This window comes from Bubalus kerabau, chromosome 1 (genome assembly GCF_029407905.1).
Source record: "Bubalus kerabau isolate K-KA32 ecotype Philippines breed swamp buffalo chromosome 1, PCC_UOA_SB_1v2, whole genome shotgun sequence".
NCBI lineage: Eukaryota > Metazoa > Chordata > Mammalia > Artiodactyla > Bovidae > Bubalus > Bubalus kerabau.
Window position 1 is genome coordinate 180214089 of NC_073624.1, and position 19195 is coordinate 180233283.

Consider the following 19195-nt stretch of genomic DNA (forward strand, 5'->3'; position numbering starts at 1 on the left):
GTGCCTGCCTTACCCACTGAACAGGGATGCCCCAGAGAGGAACTCCAGTCTTACTGGCAAGACACTAGGGCATTCTCAACATCTAGCCCCCAGCCACTAAAGGCTGTAAGGGGGTCCTCCGTGTTTGAGGAATACATGGAAGGAATGAATACACTGAATGAGAAGCCCCTCAGGGTCATACATGCTGGCTGAGTGGGCTCTAGGTGTATCTGGGCTGCAGGTGCCTGGTGGGCAGTGGAGGGCTGAGCATTTTTCCTGAGACCAGGAACGTGTTTCATTACCAACCCCAACCCCTGCGACGCCCTCCCATGAGTTCCCGCACCTCCGGCACACGGACCTAAGGAACACGAAGAAACAGGACACCCACGACTGAGGGCGCCAGCCCTGAGGTAGAGGACTCAGAAGATCGGGGACAGAGGAAGGTGGACGAACGCAGCACCCAGGTCGGTCAGCACTGGTCCACACACGTGGACACAGGAGGAGGGCACAGGTGAGTAGAGCTATCCACGTCTGAGGTCAGGGTGCGCCAAATGCTAGATGCGCAGAATGTAGGGTCTCCAAGACGCCGGGGGATCCTTACGTGGGGTGTCCTAGGCGCGGGCCACCTGGGTGTGAGGGTTTTCTGGCATAGGGTAAAGAGAAAAGTGGATGTCCAGGCGCCGGATGGACAGGACGTTGGGTATCCAAGACACGGGTCACGCTGAGCGTGAGAATCCGAGGCACAGGTAGGATGCGCAAAGAGAGAAGCGCCTTGGGAGTAGGGCGTCCTGGGCGCGGGTACGGACACGCGCGGTGTTGGGCGCCGGGAGCTGGGGCGAGACTGCGCGGGCGCGGACGCGTTAGTTTCAGGAGCCCGGCTGCTGGCGCGGCCTCAACTGCGGCTGCGCAGCCGGGGGTCTTCGGGGAGAAGCGCTGGGGCTCTTTTGCGCCCCCAGCCTCTACTCATCCTTCGCCTCTTGAGCCCCTCGCCCGCGAGGCCTAAAAACCGCGATAGAATGGAGGCTAGTGAAACCGATCCCGGCCACAACACGGGGCGCTCTGCTGACCACGGGCTTTGGAGAAAAAAGAGGAGGGTTTGGGGGAGGGGAGTCTTAGCCAGGATTTTTCCAAGCTGAGCCGGGGGTTCCTTAAAGCATGGCACTCCTTTCCCTCGTATAAATTAAAGACACCGCTTCTCGCAGCCACTGAAGAACGCAAGTTAGTACCGTCCCCCAGGCACATTCATTGGTTCCGAGGGTCCCTCCATAGAGCAGGTGGGTGGGCTACTCAGGGCTGGACGGCAGGGTGGTGGGAGGACTAGGAGCCAGGGGGCTCTGGAGATGCTCAGCCTTCCTTGAGCTGCACGTTCGTCCCCCTTTCAATCCTGCCAGGTTTATAGAAAGCTGGCTGTGTGGATGTGGGGGGAGGGTTCCTGGTTGCCCCCTGCGGTACCGCCAAAGCCTTTCATGGATTCTACCAGGTGCGGCGGAGATATTTCAAAGTGGGAAACTGACGTGTGGAGAAGCCGAACCTCCCCCATTCTCCCATCCTGGTACTGCACCAACCATAAATGGATAGGACCCCCTCCGCAGCCACCAACCTCCACTTCATACATATTTGGTCCCTTAGATCCAGCCGATGGGCCTGACCATCCGTATTTAAGGCCCAAGGTCTACAGCCACGGAACCCTGCGTGTGAAGGAGGAATGAAGTTAGCCCGCCCACTGTCTCCACCCCTGAAGTCTGAGGGCTGGATTTGGCCCCAGTTCCAGGCTATGAGAATCCCTGCCCAGTCCTGAAATGATGGTTGCCCACAGAAGCAGGTGGAGGGTGGTGGGTGCCATAGAGGTAGCCCCCGGTTACCCGGTCAGCCTGGAAGTCTGGCGTCTCTGTGCGTGCTCAGTCACTCAGTCCTGTTCGACTCTTTGCAACCCCATGGACTGTAGACTGTGTCCGTGGAATTTTCCAGGCAAGAATACTGGAGTGGGTTGTCATTCCCTTCTCCAGGGTATCTTCCCGAGCTAGGGATCCAACTCACATCTCTAGCATCTCCTGCACTGGCAGGTGGATTCTTTACCTCTGTACCACCTGGGGAGTCTCTGCTTTTCCCTAAATTCAGGCTTCTGGGAAGGGATTTTTAGAGGACGGGTTTATTCACTTGCAGATGTTCCTTTTAGGGTTTCTTAGATTTTTATAGCTCCCCTCTAAGCCTGCCCCAAGTTTTGTCTATTTGTCACCCCAACCCTTTCCATTGCTACTTCCACGCTGTTTCTCAATTCCTCACCCATTCTGCAGAGCCAAGTTGGAATGGCAATGCATTCTCTTCCCTGGAGATAGAGACCAGGGTTTGCCACCTTCCTCGTCCTCAGCACATCCCCTTCCTCTATAATCCAGGTCCGGACTTGTCTGCCCCACTCTCCCCACTATTGCCTGCTCTGTGTCTACCTGAGATTCAGCCGGGACTTGGTATGCCCTGGCCCGTGTGCTAATTAGACCTCCACTGGATGATTCCCTTCCCTAAGGATCCAAACCAGGGATTTGCTCCTTCCCATCCATCAGTCTTCCCCTTGCACCCATCCTTCATAAAACGCCAGGCTTCCAGGTCCGCTCTCCCGAGATCCTCACCGGATCTTACCTCTCAGGACCTTCTAGTACCCGCTCCCCTCTAGTTTTTCCTCAGCCCCTACCCTGCACTGAGCTGTCTATTCTGCCAAAGTGCCTATTTTTGGCCTGGGGCCCGGTTTTATAGCCCCCACTGTGGGTCTTGGCAGTCACAGCTCTGGCTCTGGGAATCCACGCCAAGTCGGACTGCCTTCCCCAACCAGGGAGATGGGGTGCGGGGCTCCCTTCTGCAGCTGCAGCATGAAGCCGGCCCTAGGCCTCACTCGGCCAGATGCCTAGGAACCCGCTGGTTCCTTGTCCTACTTCAAGTCCACCAGCTGCAGTATAGTTGCTGGGCTGCGGAAATCCATACCGAGTTTTTGCACTTACCGAAAACCTAAAATGCAATTTTTTCTCTCGGCCGCCCCACCCCCTCCAAAGCAAGACCTTTGAGGCGTTTATAGATACTAACCTCCCCCAAATACCCACCCTCTCCGCTCCTGCGACCCGGTCAGTTCCCAGTCCTTGACCAGTTGCCACAGATCTTTAGCTAGGGTCTTGTCCCATCCCGCATATTCCAGTCCTGGCTTTGCGGTCTTCCCTTGCCTTATATTGTAGGTCTGGTCTCCCAGGGTAGCGGCCTCCTCATTGCATTCCCTTCGCATCGCCCCTGGATCCTGAAACCGCTTTTACCTGCCTGCTTCGGTGCAGCCGGCGCTCCAGATCCTTTCGTGCCCGAGTCCAGCCCTCCTTTTGCCCCTCCTTCTTGCACGTCGCTGCCAGGAAGACGAGGGCAGCCCACGCCGCCTCAGCCACTAAATAGCCCCCTCCCGGAGACCCCTGCGAGCCCAGGTCTGGGAGCTCTAGGCCAGGTCTTGCTTATTCCCACTGCATTAGGCATGACGCATTACTCCGTCTCCCGAGGAAGAGTCCGGCCCGAAATTTGCGTGCCCGGGGTGCATTTGGCCCTGTCGCAGCTACCTTCGTTCCTCCCATCTCTGTCTAATCCAACCCGGGTTTTGCAGACGCCTTCCAGATCGCTCCCATTTCTCCCCTCACCGGGCAAAGCTCCTTTACTCCACTACCTGCAAAATCCGCTCCGGGTCTTCCTCGAGCCTGTCTCCCCTCCCCCACTTCCCGTTCCAAAGCCGGGATCCAGCACAACTCCTTCCCTCTCCCGGTTTTTCCATAGGGACAAGAGGGGGGGCGAAGGGGAGGAAAGTCCATTCCGGGTTTTCGGACCGGCCTCCGGTGCGCTTGGGCAGGTTGCGGCGGCCGGTCCCGGGCGGCGGCTCCGGGCCGGGTTTTGCGCGTGCCCGCCGCCCCCCTCCCGGAGCGGGTGCGCCGGGGAGAGGGGCGAGCAGGCGGCTTGTCATTGCTGGTGCCCGGCGCCCGCTCGGTCCGCGCGTCCTGCGGTGCCCACGGGCCCGGCCCGGCGCCCCCCCATCCGGCCACCCCGGGGGCGCGACGCCGCCGCGCCCGCCTACAACCGCGCCCCCCCAACAAGCTCCGCGCCGCCCGCCCCCTACCCGAGCCCCCCGTGGCCACTGCGGGGAGCCCGAGCCGTCGGCGCGGGAGTTGTCGGCTCTGCGGCGCCCCCGCCCCGCCGTCTGCTGAGGAGGCCCCGGCGAATGGGGCCGCGTGGGCCCCGGAGCGGCGCCGCCGGGCGGCGGGGGGCTGCAGGGGCTCCCTAGCTGCTCGGTTAACCCCTCGGCTGCTGCCGTCGGAGGGGGCTGGGAAGTCGCCTGGGCGCACACGTGCCGCCTCCGTCGGGGCCGCGGAGCTGCGGGGAAGATGCGGGCAGCTGTTGGCGCCGCCTCGGGGGGCTCCGCCTCGCCCCAGCCCCCGGAGCTCTGACACCGCCCCCGCCCCGCCGCCTCCGCCGCCTCCCTCCCCGGGAGGGGCGCGGACGCTCGCCCCCAGCCCCGAGTCTCTGCCGCCGCGAGGGGGCCGCCTTTGGAGCTGTGTAATCCGCTTCTTCTTCTTCTTTTTTTTTTAAATTTTTGGTTGGTGACAGCGGTTCTGGGCCCCGCCACCCCTCGCCCGATTTCCCCCCTGTCCGGGTTCCGGGAGATGTGCCGGGCAGGGGTCCTGGGTTCGCGGAGCCGCAGGAGAGACGCGCAAGGCCGACCCCGGAGCGGCGCTGGACAGGTGAGTGTCTGAGGACCCCGGGCGAGGGAGACGCCGTACCTGGACCAGGTGTGGGGGCCGAGGTAGGAAGGATGGGAGCCCGGGCCTGTCCGGGCCAGGAAGGGGGAGGGGATGCTGGAACCGCGGGTCACAGCACCTGAGCGCGAGGGGGATGGAGGGCGGCCTGCACCTCACCCCACCGGTGAGGGGGCCGGGAGGGGCAGCCCCCGTGGACTGTCGGGGGTGCGGATGCGCGGCCGCGGGGTGCCCGTGGGGGGAGGGGACCGCGAGTGTGCCCGCGCGTGGCTGCGTGTGCCCGCGCGCGCGCCAGCCTTTGTGGGGAAGCGGCGCGGCAGTGCCTGCGTGTCCCCGGTGCGTGTGCGCGCGGGTGCTTGGCGCCCTGTTTGTGTAGGTGTCTGGGTGTGAGCGGAGAGGGTGCGTGTGCGCGCCGCGCGCCGGCCCCAGCCCCCGGAGGAGCCGTGTCGGGGGCTGGCACCCCACGAAGCCGGGCTGGGGGTTGTTTTTCTCTGGGAGGCAGAGGCGCGGGGGATGGGGAGGGGTCTGTCTGGGTGTCTGGTCGGCTGTAGCCGTCCACAGCATCTTCCCTCCGCGGTACCGCGTTAAGCCTGGGAAGCTGTTGGGTTTCATCCATCCGGATTCGGGCTTTGAGGTCCAGCCCTCCCACTCTCCCAGGTGTTCGCCGAGTAGAGCTTGGGGTTTCAATTGTCATTTTTCCATCTGCCTGGGACAGGAGTCCGTGCCAGAAGAGCCTGGGCAGCGCTGTGTGTGTGCTCCCGCCGTGGCCAAAGTGGCCCCACAGGCACACTGCCCCCCGCCTGCACACAGCCCTCAGACACATCCCTGGCCCTAACCTTCCAGGCTCGGTCAGCACCCAGCCCCATCGCTGCCCGGCCCCTCACTGGACCTTCCTCGCGCTCCGCTCCTCCCTCCCCCGCCTCTCCACCCCCCCGCCCCCCGCGCGCACACAGTCATGGCAGCTGAGTGGGTGTCCCTCCATCGCAGCCTTGAGACAGGGCCCCCTTTCCTCCTGGTTCCTGCAGGACCCGGGGCCTGGGTTCCTCGGCCCACATCCAAACATGTGGTGAGCTGGGGGAGCAGGGGGAGGGGTTCAAGATGGCTGCCAAGATGGCTGGTTGCCTTTCCGCCTCTCTCTCTTTCTCTGCCTCTCTCTCCCTCTCTCGGCTTGCCCTGTTCTCTTCGCTGCTACAGGAGTCACCGATGAGAGGGGTTTGGACAGTCTGAGGGACAGATATGGGGGACACATGAGAGTACTTGTCTGCTCAGGGCTGGTGGATCTCAATTCTGCTTGGGAAGAGGCGGGTGATCCCTGCTCCCCTCTCCAAGCACCCAAGGGCCGGGCGGGAACCTGTAACCTGATCGCAGACCCCAACTCCTTCACCCCCGGGCCTAACAGCCTGGGAGCTGCCCGCCCTCCACCTGGTCTCCTAGGCCTGGCACCCTGAATGGGTCATCAGGGTGTCCCACGGAGGGTCCCCGTCTCTCATTCTCTCCATCTGCCTGATGGCCAGGGACTGAGCACTACCCGCTGATGGGTCAGGCCCCAGCTGTGGGGGCAGGTGACTTCTCCTTCCTTCCCATTCCCCCACCCCCAAATTCTAATGCCGATTTTATTACTTAAAAGTAGGATGAAAACAGGGAGAATAAGAGAAGGAATACAACCTTCATTATCATATCGAGAAAATTATCCGTGATTTTCCTAACTAGTAATTTGCCTGCCATGCTGTTCAGAACTGACTTGCCCATTAATTACAGAGATGAAAAATCATCTGGAAAGCGGAAAAGGGAACTAATTCAATCCCTGGCTGGCAGCAAGGGCCCCGGTGCACCAAGCCACATATGTGTGTGCTCACATGTGAGTGCCCGGCCTTCCCACTGGCATTGCCACCTTCTTCCTCCTCTCCCTCAGGGAACTCCCTCAGGGCCTCAGCTCACCCCACGTTTGTCACTCCTGCTCTGCATGGGGTGCCCACCCCAACCCCCTCTCCTGGGGAGCTGGCTGATCCATGCTGATTGCTGCCCTTGGGCGTGGAGAGGATGCCTAGGGTTGAGGGAGGGCAGGGAGCTGGGGACCAGCTGCACCTGGGTGCCGTGGGGCCTGCAGGGAGGAGGTGGAAGGCAGGAGACTCGCAGCCTGGTTTCTATTCCCAGCCTGCCCTGGGGAGCCCCTTCTCCTGGGAGGTGGGCCATAGGGGAGGAGCTCAGGGGGTCCTGGCCCCTCTGGAGTCTGTCTACATCAAGCAGTCTGGTCCTGGCTTGGGCACCACCGCCATGTGGGGGGCTGACAGGAGAGAGCGTGGTGCTTCAGCCCCAGCCTGGGCATCAGGGGTTGGGGGTGCCAACCCCAGGAGGCTGTGCTGCCTGGCCCCAGAGGGGGTGCCCCTGATGGAGAACAGGAGGAGCAGTTCCCCGCCCCCCCGCCTGCCATCCCCGTCCCAGCCCCTGCTGGCCACAGGGAGCTGAAGTTGTCAGTCACTGCCCCCTCCTACCTCTCCAGCTAGACCCAGACGTGTGACCAAGGACACACAGAAGGCTCTGGTTTCTGTGTGGGCTCCTCTCGAGGATTCAATTTCCAGACGCCAGACAGTTCCCCTCTTCCAGACCCTCCAGGGAGGTGAGGAGGGGGGTGATGCTCCTGAGATGGGGGTTCCCTGGGTCCAGAACTGTACCTGACTGCACCAGCGCCCCTCCCAGCCCTGGGCTCAGCCACCCTGATGAAAGAGGAAGCGGGGTCCCAGGTGGCAGGGGGGCTGCAGAACAGAGGTCTGGGAGCAGGTCCCACCGCCCTGAGAATCCAGGCAGCTGTGACCTGTGGGTATGTGTGCTGTGATTAGGATGGTAACCTGGACAGGCCTGTGTGTGGCCACGTGTCCGACAGGCTGGTCCTGTGTTCATAAGGTTCTCCTGGGTGCTAGTGTTTGTGAGTTTTGCAGAGGGGATGTGTGTGTGTTTCCACGTGTCAGGAGCTGTCTGTGTCTTGTGTGCACCTGCTGTGTGTGCACATGTGGCTCCTGGGAGCAAGGCTGAGCAGACCTCTTCATGAAACCTGTGAATATTTGCCAAGTGTCTTTTCCACTTGGCACTGTGCTGGGGACGCCAGGGGGACAGTACCCCAGTCCTGTCCTCAGGGAGCTCACAGTCTAGTGACGTGAGCAATTTCAGTCAAGGGGCTCCTAGCATAGGAGTTGGGAAGAAGGCATATATCTCCCCTCCAGAGTGGCCAGAGCACCAGCTGGGGTGGGGCAGCCCCTTCATCTTGGCACCCCAAGCATGGGGTGTCCCAGGGTCCAGACCTTCATGATCTTCCCTGTCACCCCTTCCACCTCGCCCCCTCTCTCCTCACTGCTCCTAAGCATGCAGTTCGACCACAGGCCCTTTGTACTGGCGGCTCCTTCGCCCGGGCCCCTCCCCCTGACACGTGCAAAGCTTTTGCTCCCTCACCCAGGGATGAGGGTTGTCCCCTCCTCAGTAACCTTTATCTATCCCATGTAGCCTGTTTAAAATTTCAGCCTCCCACCCGCCTCCTGACTTTCCCTAGCAAGGATGACTTTGCCCACATTCTGTAATTTACTGATTTATTGTGCCTGTTTGTTTATTGTATGTCTTCCCCGATCAGGACCCGAGCTCTTGGGGAATTTGTTCCCTGGTTTGCTTTTGGACGCCAGGTGCCTAGACTCAGGCCGGGCCCACAGTAGGTGCTTGAGAACTCTTAGCTGAGTGAATGGAGGTGGGGGAGTCTCTCAAAGGACGGAGACCCCAAGGGACTCCCCCTCGCCGGCTTTGCACATTGAGGGGTCCCTGTGGACCCTGGTCCTCTTAGGGGAGCCAGGGCTACCCACCAGGGGCCAGGCCAGGCCAGCCCAGCACCTGCCCGATGCACACACTTGTGAGGCAGCTCCCTGAGAGGGCCTCATGGGTGCCCCAGTGTGTGAGGGTGTCCCTGTGGGCAGGCATGGGGCAGTGTGCATATAGGGTTTAGAGCCCAGAGGGTCACGTGGGGGCCCCCGCCTTTGCTGGGGGTAGGAATGTCATGGTCAAGGCCTGAGCAGCTTTGATCCAGGGGGACACTGACTCAGACTCTCATAGGATGATGGGACCCCACCCTACCCTTGTTTCAGATCCTAGGAAATCAGCCAAGCAAAAGCTCCCCTGCCCCCCACCTCAGCTCAGCTCAGCGCTCAGTCATGTCTGACTCTTTGCGACCATGGACTGTAGCCCGCCAGGCTCCTCTGTCCATGGGATTTTCCAGGCAGGGATACTGGAGAGGGTTGTCAGGTCCTCCTCCAGGGGATCTTCCCGACCCAGGAATCGAACCCACGTCTCTTGCGTCTCCTGCACAGGCAGTCAGGTTCTTTACTACTGCGCCACCCCCTCCCACACCATCCTCCCCCAAATCCAAAATTTGGGGAAGATAAAAATTGCAATAATTAGATGCTCAGGCTAAAAATACCCTTGTTCCCCCTCTCCCAAAACTAAAAATAGCCAGGGCTCTTCCCTCCGAGGTTAAAAATACCAGACAGACCAGGAAGCCAGGTGGGTGCTCCTATCTGGTGTCAGGGAGGTGAGGCAGACAGGCGAGGGGCCCAGGGCAGGGTCTCCCAGCCATGGCGTTCCTCACATTGGGGCTGTGTCGTTCATTCTTTGAGAGGAGACCTGGACTTTTCAGCATCCTTTGCCTCCACGCTCTAGATACCAGGAGCAATCCCCCCACCCCTGAGTTATGACACCTAAAAAGACCTCCAGATTTTGCCAAACAGCCTGGGGCAGGTGGGGCAAAATCATGGGCCCTCCCAGGTGAGTACCACTGCTCTGGATCGAGGGTCTGCAGATTCCCTCTGTGAAGACCCAGACAGCAAGTGTTGGAGACATTGGCAGGCTTAGCAGCTCTGTTGCATAAATTTCCTCCTCCTCGTCTTCTTAATCCTTTGAAAGCGGTAAAGCTTATTGGCTGGGTGCAGTGCCCAGTCCATAGGTAGTCAACTCCCATCCTGGCAGACCCACCCACCCTTTTTTGCCCCTGGTGATGGAGGTCAGGGTGCCCTTGAATGCACCCTCATCAGCAGAGGGGTGAGTCTGGTGGTGTTTGTCCTTTTCACCTCCCTGCCCACACCCCCTGCCGTTCGCCTGTGCCCACTCTCTCACTGGTTGTCAAACCAGTGGGGCCTCCGCAGAACAGCCCCAGGGCCTTTGCACAAGCTGTGCTTGCTGCCTGGAATGCTCTTCTCCTCCCTGGGCACCTCTGTGGCTCCTTCCTCACCTTCCCAGAGCTTTATGACATGTCTGGCTTTTCTCCATCACTGTATTTAACGTTGCGCAACACACAGACACACACACACACACACACACACCAACCACTAGTACATCACAGGACTGACTTTTTTTTAGTGTTCTTTATGTCTGGCTCATTCACAGCTGTCTCTCCACACCTCGATCAGTGCCTCACACATAGTTGGTGCCCTAAAAGAGATGTGTGGGGACTTCCCTTGTGGTCCAGTGGTTAAGATTCAGGCTTCCACTGCCTTGTTCCAGATTCGATCCCTGGTCGGGGAAACTACGGTCTCACAGGCTGTGCAGGTGTGGCAAATAAATAAGATAAAAGAGTCATGTAGAATCGCTGAATATTATTTCTAAGCCCCACAACCACCATTGTGAGACTTTCGTCCCATTTCCCCAGGACAGAAGGCAGAGGAGGGACCGTGGTGGGGGCAGGGGGAGTTGCATCGTCACACAGCCTAAAGTGGGCACAGCTGGGATTTAAACCTAGGACCCTGAGACCTGGGGCCTCTTCCCTGTTGCCCCGCTGAGCACCATCTCCCTCACCCTCTGGTCTCTGCCCCTTCACTGCCAGCTTGGTGGTAGCAGAGGGCCGCAGAGCCTTCTTCCATGTCTGCCACAGGCCCTGGCTCCCATGACCATTTTCAGCACTGCTCTGCAGTACCTGGGGGGTTCCCAGGTGGCTCAGCAGTGAAGAATCCGCCTGCAATGCAGGAGACCAGGGTTTGATCCCCAGGTTGGGAAGATGCCCTGCAGGAGAGCATGACAACCCAGTCCAGGATTCTGGCCTGAAGAATTCCAGGAACAGAGGAGCCTGGCGGGCTACAGTCCATGGGGTCGCAAAGACTTAGGCACAGCTGAGTGACTAGATAGCAGCTACGGGACCTGGAGTGTATGTGAGGCGTGTGACCGGTCAGGGAGCACCTTGGGGTGGAAATGGGTCTCGGGCCGCCCGTGGTTCCAACCCGCTGTGGACAGGAGCATCGAAGAGGTGGCCGGATGGCCTGTAAGGGAGAGCTTACTGGCGGAGAGGGCTTCCCAGCCAAGGCCTGGAAGGGAAGGAGGGATAAAGTGGAGGGGAGTCAGGGAGAGTTAGTGAAAGGAAGGGACCCGCCCTGAGGTCAGAAAGAAGTGGGCAGCTCAGACTGGAAAGGAAAGACATTCCCTGGCCAGGCAGGGAGACAGGACGCCGGTCCTGGGGCCCGAAGGACTGTTTTGGATTTGGGTTTCTACTTGTGCACAGGGCTGAGGAGGCCTGGGAAGGGGTCAAGGCCATGAAACGGGGTTAGAATGTTTAGTGTGCGCTCCTTCTGGCTGCTTCATAGGCGGGAACTGTGGAGGGCAGGCGGGAAGGGAGCCCAGGCAGGGGGGGTGGGGGCGAGGCCGGTGTGGGTGGAGCCACCACGGCTGTCAACATGAAGGCGGGGGCGGGGCCTTGAGACCTCAGAGAGGGACCCGTGCAGGGCTTTCGAGACAGAGTTGACATGATTCAGTGGGTGACCAATTGGAAGGCAGAAGGAAAGGAGGGGGCGGGGAAACTGCAGGCTTCTGGTTCAGACAGCAGGATGGACCTAGAGAAACGAAGAGGGTGGGGGCAGGGAGCACCTTCCGCCCTCATCATCACCCCCCACACATAGAGTCTCATCTCCCCTCGCCCGAGTCAGGGCACGTCTTGTCCCCACTCAGTCTCAGCGTGGGCCTTCCCTGGTGGTCCAGTGGCTAGGACTCCACACTCCCAATGCTGGAGGCTTGGGTTGAATCCCTCGTCAGGGAACTAGACCCCGTATGCCACAACTCAACGTTCATATCCTCAACTAAAGATCCCACGTGCCGCAACTAAGACCTGGCCTAGCCAAATAAATAAATATTAAAAAAAAGAAGCTCCACTGCTCCCGGCTCACTCCTGCAGGCCCTGCTCGCTCTGCCCTCTACACCTGCCCTCACCCCTTCCCACTCTCCCCTTTCTCTCTGAACCAGAGCCATGCTCTAGCACATTCCTACCTACCTCAGGGCTTTTGCGTGTGCTCTTCCCATGGCCTGGATACTCTTTCTCCAGTACCTCAGTGGCTCACCTCCTTGTGACCTTTGCTAAATTGTTACCTGTTTAGCCAAGTGTTCCCTGACCACCCCATCTATGTTTGTATTGACACATATTCCCCACCCCACCCCCATTCTTTCTCTGCCTCGAGTCTATTTTCCTCCAAAGTACTTGTGACCAGGTGGGAACTGGGTAACTACCCCCTGAATGGACGACCTCTTCCAAGGGTCTGTTTCATCTTTGTTCATTAAACGAATTAACGAGAACGCTCTCCTCACCAGAAATGGGCATGCAACAGAGAGCCAGGCCAACCCATGATGGAATGTTCCCTGATGGGATAGATAGACTTTCAGCCGCAGAGCCCAAGTCCAATGAGGGGAGCAAAATGTGGAGGCCCAGTGTGCCGCTAGTGTGGGTTCCAACGCAGTCCTGGGGGACAGAGCCTTTTGGAGGAAGAGGGCACAGAGGGCAGGAGTCCTCTGGGTATGTGGGTGAGAGATGTGGGGGGTGAGGAAAGAATAGGCCGGAGCAGAGAAGGTGATGAAAAAAGCAGGAAATCCAAGCCTGAAATGCCAAGTCGCAGCCTCTGAGACAATAGGGAGCCATGGAGGGTTGTAGGCAGGCAGTGATGTGGAGTTTTCATTTTGCCAAGAGCACTCTGGGTGCAGGATGGAGATCAGAAGGGGTGGGAGTGGCAGATAGATGTGGAGGAGACCAAGGAGGAGGCATCCGTGGAGAAGGGAAGGCTTTGAATGGTCCCACCCCTGCCACTCGACTGCCAGAGTGACCTTTTAAAATTTATAGGCAGACAAACCCCACCCTGTGGCGCCGACATCTAGTGGGAGAGAGATAATAAGCAAATAAGTAAAACGCATGGAGAAGGCAATGGCACCCCACTCCAGTACTCTTGCCTGGAAAATCTCATGGACGGAGGAGCCTGGTGCGCTGCAGTCCATGGGGTCGTTAAGAGTTGGACACGACTGAGCAACTTCACTTTCACTTTTCACTTTGATGTATTGGAGAAGGAAATGGCAACCCACTCCATTGTTCTTGCCTGGAGAATCTCAGGGACGGGGGAGCCTGGTGGGCTGCATAGTCCAGTCTATGGGGTCGCATAGAGTCGGACACTACTGAAGCGACTTAGCAGCAGCAGCAGCAGCAGCATGGCAGGCATGATAGGGATGAGTGCCAGGGAGAGCAGGATGCAAGAATGTTGGGGCTAGCAGGACCTCCCAGAGCTGGCAGCGTCTGTGTAAAGACTTGAAGAAGGCAAGGGAGGAGCTTTGCAGGTCTGGGGAGGAGGGAACAGCCTGTGCAAAGGCCCTGAGAGGATACTGTGCCTGGTGTTAGTGAGTGAGGAGGAAAAGGTGGAAGGAGGTGAGGGTAAGGACGGGATGGGGCTGAGTGCACAGGGTCTTGTGGGCCGAAGAAGGGCTTTGACCTTTGCTCCTAATGTGGTGGGAGCCATGGAGGGTTCTGAGCAGGAAAGGGACAGTGTGGGGACTCAGGTGCTCACCGGCGCCCTCTGGCAGCTATAGGGGGAATAGGCTGGGCTGCAAGGGTGGAGAGCAGGAGAGAAGGGAGGAGGTGGCAGGGCTGGACCAGGGAGGGGACCAAGGCCTGAGGAGACAGTGAGCAGATGCCGAAGGAGGAGCCGCAGGAGCCGCTGCGGGGATGGGAGGAGGAGAGGTTCTTGAGCACCTCGGAGGACTTGGGCTGCTTTCTGCTGAGATGTTGGAAGATGAAGGGGTGGAGCTAAGGGTTCAGTGGGGACCCTAGCCTGACCCCACCCCCAGAGCCCACAGCCCCCTTCCTGAAGAAGGTTATGTGCCGGACACTCTCTGGCACTTGCTCCACCTCTGTGACGGCAGTCTGTCAGTCCCAGAGTTGGGATGGGGAGATGCGCTCAGAGAGGCCAGGAGTCTGGCCTGAGAGCAAATAGCACACAGCAGGTTCAGACCCAGGAGCCAAGTCCCTGGCCTTAGCCCAGGTCTGCCGCTTACCCACTCGGCCACGCCTGAGGGTTCCCTGGAGGAGGCGGGCCCATGGAGCTGGGCTCTCTGGCTGCTGGGTTTGGGGAGGACTCAGGCTGCTGAGGAGGGAGCAAGAGGAAGGAGACTTGTTCTCAGGGGCCCAGAATCCTGCTGGTGGTGTCCCCCACCTCCAGGCATTCAGACTCCCACCCACTCGAGCACAGAGGGTTGCCATGGCAACCACACTCTAGGGCAAGCTCGCGGCTCCCCCTCTCTGCCAGCAGCCGGTTTTCCTCCTGTTGCCCTCCTCTGCCCCATCCCAGGGCACCTGAGGACAGAGCCTGGGCTGCATCACCCGCCCCCAGGACATCCCTGCTTTTGCCCCTTGACTTGAGACTGAGGTGGGGCTCAGGCAAAAACAGAGGCAGGTGTGGGGTCAGTGGGCAGCCTGCATGACCTGGGGGTCTAACACACCTGGGGCCCAGTCTCCCTTCTCAACGTGAGGGTGGCGAGCCCTGTTTCCCATGGGTTAAATTGGGAAACAAGTTTCCCAAACACTCCAGTTCCCTGAGGCTCGAAGTGGGGACAGACACAGGTGTGCGCTCACCTGACCCCTGGGGGCATGCCCACTTTGGAGGCCACTCAGGCTTACAGAAGCAGTCTGGGCCCAGAAGAGCGACCTCTTGAGGGCCCCCAGGTCTCCCCAGCTTGCTGTGATCAGCCTGGGGTTCCAAGCCCCCTTGCCACTTGGGTGCCCTTGGTATCTCACTTTCCTCTCCTATAAAATGTGGGTATGCACCCCCCATCCTTACTAAGTCCTTATGAGGATTACATGAGATACAGGCATGCAGTGCTCAGAATGGGGCACAGTGCTGTCAGCTGCTGCCCCTGGCCATCGTGGGTGCTTCTGGCAAATGGGAGGTCCCAGCTGACCCCCCACACCCCTGGAGCAGAAAGGTTTTCTTGAAGTTGTGAGGCTCAAGGCCCATCACACATCTCTGCCTGCCCTGTCTGCCCTGACCCCCTGTGTGAGTTCGCTGGGGCTGCTGTTAAAGCCAGGCTGGGTGGCTTTAACAGAAATGTATTGTCTCCAAGTTATAGACACCAGAAGCCCAAGATGGAAGCATTGGGTTGGTTCCTTCCAGGGGCACAGAGAAGGAACCTCTGCCCCAGCTTCTGGAGGTTGGCCAGCAATCCCTAGCTTGAAGGCGCGTCATACCAATCTCTGCCTCGTCTTCACGGGGTGTTCTCCTTGGGGGTGTGTGGGTCTGGGTCCATGTCCTTTTTATAAGGACAGCAGTCTGATTGGATCAGGGTCCACCGTACTGGGGCTTCCTAGGTGGCTCAGTGGTAAAGAATCCACCTGCCACAGCAGGAAAAGCAAGAGATGAGAGTTTGAGCCCTGGTCTGGAAAGATCCCCTGGAGAAGAAAATGACAACCCACTCCAGTATTCTTGCCTGGGAAATTCCATGGACAGAGGAACCTGGCGTGCTGCAGCCCATGGGGTCACAAAGAGTCAGACATGACTGAGTGCGCGCAGACACACAAACACACACACCCCACCCTGATGACCTCACTCATTTTAACTTGATTACATCTTTATCTCCAAATAAGGTCCCATTCTGAAGTGCTGGGGGATAGGGCGCCATCGTATCTTTTCTGGGGGGAATATAGTTCCATCCACCCCAAGGCCTCAGGGCTGGTCAGGCCTGGATCTCCCAGGTGGTTCCCACCTCACCACGTCTGACCTCGCCTCCTCACTTAAGTGAGCACCAGGTGCCAGGAGAAACTGCCCAGGGCCGAGTGGATGTGCAGTCAGGCCAGGAAGAGAGGGGATAGAGCTGCTGTGCCCAGCTCCCCCGACTCCAACCCCGAGGTGGGGACAGCCCTGGGGATGCCTGGGGCTTCGTGGGGGAGCTGCTCCAGGAATGGGGCTTCCAGGAGCAGCAGCAGCCCATAGGGAACACTTTCTGTGCCCCTGAAGCAATGGTGCCCAGCCCGTGTGGGTCAGGTTTGGCCCCTAGGTCACAGGGCAGATGCCCTGCCCAGCCATCCCCACCACCATTCCTGTGTTCATTTGGTAAATATTTGTTTGTGGACCTATTATACATCTGGGCTTCCCTGATAGTTCAGTGGTAAAGACTCTGCCTACCAGTGCAGGAGATGCAGGTTCGATCCCTGGTCCAGGAAGATCCCCTGGAGAAGGAAATGGCAACCCGCTCCAGAATTCTTGCCTGGAGAATCCCATGGACAGAGGAGCCTGGCAGGCTGCAGTCCATGGGGTTGCAAAGAATAGTGTACAACTGAGCAACTGAACGACAGCTAGTACTGCACATATAAATGCCAGGGGGAGCCTCGGGAGCTTCCCTTCTTGGGGGCGGGGGAGGAGTATGAAGGAAATCCGCCAGTGGACAAGTCGAGTCACATGGCAGTGGCGTGACTGGTGGGCGCGGGGATGACAGCACAGCAGGGGACACCTTGAACTCACTGCACACCAGGCAGGGCCCTGCATGTTCCCTGGGTGTGAATTCATCATGCTGTGCAGCTACCCTAAGCAGCAGCCCCATTTTACTGAGAGAAAAACGGAGCCGTGGGAGGTTACGGGACGGTGGGAATGGGCCAGGCGGGCACTGGCTGCCAGCGGCTATGGTGCAGGGTGGTGGAGGCCCACCGCATCTCTGAGGGGGGGACATGAGCTGAGATCTAAGGGGCACAGGCCAGGACTGCGTGGCCGGAGGAGCGGGGAAGGGGCAGGAGCCGGGCGTGTGTGGTCTCACAGGATGTGAAGTGGGAGCTCTGGCAAGGATTTAAGCAGGGGCGCAGTGTGTTCAGATTCTTTTTTTTTTTTTTGGCTGCGCCACATATCTTGTGAGATCCTGGTTCCCCAACCAGGGATTGAACCCGGGCCACGGCAGTGACAGCACCAAGCCCTAACCACTGGACCGCCAGGGAGGTCCCAAGATTGTCTTTAGAAAGTCCCCTCTGTGGAAGAGACTTACGGACGTGGGGGCGGGAGGGGTGGAAGGAGAGGGTGGGATGAATGAAGACAGGAGCATAGAAACATATACACTGCTGTATGTAAACTAGACAGCCAGTGGGGATTCGCTACATGACTCGGGGCTCAGGTCAGCGCTCCGCGACAACCTAGAGGGGTGGGATGGCGCGAGAGGTGGGAGGGAAGCTGAAGTGGGAGGGGATGTATGTATATCTATGGCTGATCCGTGTTGATGTCTGGCAGAAACCAACACAGTATTATAAAGCAATTACCTTTCAATTAAAAATAAATAAATTGAAAGAAAAGGTCCTCTCTGTGGAAACAGCCTAAGTATCCGTCACTGATGAATGGATAGGAAATTCCCTGGTCATCCAGTGGTTAGGACTTCACATCTTCACTGCCTAGGTGTTATTAGCTGCTCAGTCTTGTCCAACTGTTTGCCATCCTATGGGTTGTAACCCACCAGGGTCCTCTGTTCATGGGATTTCCCAGGCAAGAATACTGCAGTGGGTTGCCAGTCCCTTCTCCATTCACTGCCTAGGGTTAGGGTTCAGTCCCTGGTCAGAGAACTAAGATGCTGCGAGGCACACGGCATGGCCAAAAACAAACAAAAATAAATTGACATATACAGACTACTCTGTTAAAATACGTAACTAATAAGGACCTACTATATAGCACAGGAAACTCTATCAGTACTCTGTAGCGGTGTATACATGAAAATAATCTTTTTAGAAAGTGGATATATGTATATGTATAATGGATTCACTTTGCTGTATACCCGAAACTAACATAACCTTGTAAATCAACTATATTCCAATTAAATTTTTTTATCCAAATGGATGAAGAAATGTGGTCCATTCGTACAATGAATATTACTCAGCCAGGAAGAGGAACCCAACCGACATACTCTTCCACATGGGTGAACCTCAGAAACATCTTGCTGAGTGAAACAAACCAGACGTAAAAGGCCACTGATTATCTGATTTCACGTGTGTGTGATGCTCAAAACAGGCATATCCATTGATACAGAAAGCAGATGAGTGGTTGCCAGGACCTGAGGGGAGCGGGGAGACAAGAGTTCTTGATCAGCAGGTACAAAGTTTCTGGTGGCTCAGATGGGAAAGGATCTGCCTGCAGTGCAGGAGACCCAGGTTCAATCCCTGGGTCAGGAAGATCCCCTGGAGAAGGGAATGGCAACTCACTCCAGTATTCTTGCCTGGAGAATCCCATGGACGGAGGAGCCTGGTGGACTATAGTCTGTGAGGTCACAAAGAGAGTCGGATACAACTGAGCGACTAACACACACACGTTTCTCTTCGGGGCGATAGAGAAGTTTTGGAAATAGATAGAGGTGCTGGTGGTACAGCATTGTGAATGTAATTAATGCCACTGAATTGTATACTTAAAAATGGTTAAAATCACAAGTTTTACATCATATATATATATACACACACACATATATATAGGGCTTCCCTGGTAAAGAACCTGCTTGCCAAGGCAGGAGATGCAAGTTTGATCCCTGGGTGGGGAAGATCCCCTGGAGAAGGGAATGGCAACTCACTCCAGTATTCTTGCCTGGAGAATCCCATGGATGGAGGGGCCTGGTGGGCTACTATCCACGGAGTTGCAAAGAGTCGAACACAACTTAGCAACTAAACAACGGTGCGTGTGTGTGTGATACCACAATCTTTTAAAAAGCCTCTCTGGCTGCCAGGGGAAGCCTGGGATGTGGGAGTGGAGGTGCTGGAGGGCAGCGGGGAAGGGATCAGAGCTCTTTGGTGAAGATGGGAATGCCCAGGTCTGGAGGACTGATGCTGAGAATGGACAGAGAGATGCTGGGCTGTTCTGGAGGTGCAGACCCCGGACTTAATCCTGAACTGACTGTGGGGGTGAGGGAAGAGGGAAATCCCAGATTTTGACTCCTTGAATTCTGACCCAAGGCCCTGGGAGGATGGTGCCAGGGGGGACCATGCCCTGAAACTTGGAGTTTGGTCGGGTCGTTGTCGGGTCAAGGTGCTTTGGAGATCCAGACAGAAGTGTAGATGTGAGGACAGAAACGGGGCTGGGACTCAGAGGCGGCAGTTGTCACGGGTACAGATGGTGTCTAAAGCCATGAGGCTGGTGGAATCCCTGAGTGGGGTGTGGACAGGAAGAGGGCTGGGGTCC

The 19195-nt window shown here is 58.0% G+C and overlaps 1 protein-coding gene across 1 annotated transcript in view; it reads left to right on the forward strand.

Annotated features, from left to right (window-relative positions):
• The first annotated feature begins 4455 nt into the window (after positions 1-4455).
• Positions 4456-19195, forward strand: part of ADGRL1 (adhesion G protein-coupled receptor L1) — a 49846-nt gene continuing 35106 nt past the window's right edge. Inside the window, exon 1 of the mRNA XM_055543001.1 lies at positions 4456-4730. The gene's annotated coding sequence lies outside the window, so the exon portion shown is untranslated. The remainder of the gene's footprint in view (positions 4731-19195) is intronic.